Source organism: Sinocyclocheilus anshuiensis, unplaced genomic scaffold (assembly GCF_001515605.1).
Source record: "Sinocyclocheilus anshuiensis isolate Anshui unplaced genomic scaffold, SAMN03320099.WGS_v1.1 scaffold708, whole genome shotgun sequence".
NCBI classification, from domain to species: domain Eukaryota; kingdom Metazoa; phylum Chordata; class Actinopteri; order Cypriniformes; family Cyprinidae; genus Sinocyclocheilus; species Sinocyclocheilus anshuiensis.
Genome location: NW_015555881.1, coordinates 1,134,111 through 1,135,786, shown reverse-complemented (window position 1 = coordinate 1,135,786; position 1,676 = coordinate 1,134,111).

The window sequence follows — 1,676 nt, the reverse complement described above, 5'->3', positions numbered from 1 at the left end:
TGAATTAGGACATTTAGGCTATCCATCTAATAGTAGCCTACCAAAATCTTATTAACAGTAGAAGTTAAATCTTACTGTAGTCTTCAAATCTAGGTACTGTCTTACGTTTTAAAATCACAAAGGGAGTTTGGTCCCATCAGGCTAACGTGACAGTCACGACTCATGCAGCTGTAAGGTTTTCTTTTTCCTTAGTTTTTACTCGCGAGCTTTACAACACGCATTACATTACGTATTTCATGGCACACTCGTTTTATGCGTATTTGGCGCCACCTATTGTTGTGGGTGTATTATTGACATGTCAAAGTCTAGACCCTGAATATAAGACGACCGCGTTTTTTCAGATGTATTTCCAAGAAAAAAAACATTGTCTTATATTCGGGTCAATACGGTAATACACCGTTGTCGCTTACGAAAACACAATAATGGCGCCGTGGGTGTAAACTTACAGATTAAGGGGAGGTAATATTATAATGAGATCCCTTTGCCACGTCACCAAAGGAGCGAAATCAGACGCGCTCGTGTTCTCAGAGGCTTGCAGAAAAAGGCTTCCCAAAACAAAGTTACTAGGTTAATTTTTTTCACGTTTCCTTGGTTGGTAGATGCACCAGGGACCTGATTATAGCACTTAAAACCTGGAAAAGTTAGATTTTCATGATATGTCACCTTTAAAGTGTTGTTTTGGCAGGCAGTTCAGTAGGGTTTGGGCCAGGGCTCATGTTTGATGGGCGTGTAAGTTAGTTTGTTCACACGAGAGGCTGTTTGCTCTGCAGCATTATTGCCAGAGTTAGTTAACAGCAAGAGTAAAGAGTCTTCTCCTGCTGTGTTTGCTCTTAGCTCATGCTAACCTCAGCAGTTCTCGCCTCTGTTCACATTCCTTCTGTATGTGGAAGCTGTTTTATTAGAGTGTTTAAAAGGGGGGGGAAAGCTTTTAAATGTCCTACCACTACTGTTCAGAAAATTTGCAAAACATGGTCAGCAGATGGCAGTATGTCCCTTACATTTACTCACTATTGCTGCGAGCTATTATTAGAACAGTCAGTTCTCTTTACTATCTTCTCCCTTCTCCGCCTTACCTCATGTCTCTGTTTGCCATCTGAATATTAATGTTTTTCAGACAATCACTTGGTCTGTTAACAAATCGTCATTGAATTCATTAACAAAGCAGTTGATTATGAAAATAGTTACACAACCAAATGAGTGCGACTTGAGAGATGGATCTGAAGTGAGAGGTGCTGTCAGATGCCACTTTACTCATTATGAATCACCCCGTAACCTTTACTGGGAGAGGCTGAGGGAGAAAGAGTGAGCACAGAAGGAGAAGGTGGTGTAGGAAGAGCCGTACCTGTGAATATCACTCCCCTGCAACACACAGCTTATCCTATAACACATACACATATGATAAAATGGGGGAAAGGTTAGAAAGACTGTGTAGGATGGTAAATATTTTCCAAAAACTGTATATGTGTTTTTTTTACTACTTCACAAGTAAAAAGGTACTGTAGTGGTATCATAGTATTGTGATTGTATTATTATGGTACATATTACAATATTCATACCATATTTTCCTGTCACTCTAAAGTACTTAAAAGAATATCATGGTATTACCATAGTCTTGTCCAAAAAATATGTCCAAATACCATGGATTTTGTATTGTTAGCTAGTTACTAGTTTTACAA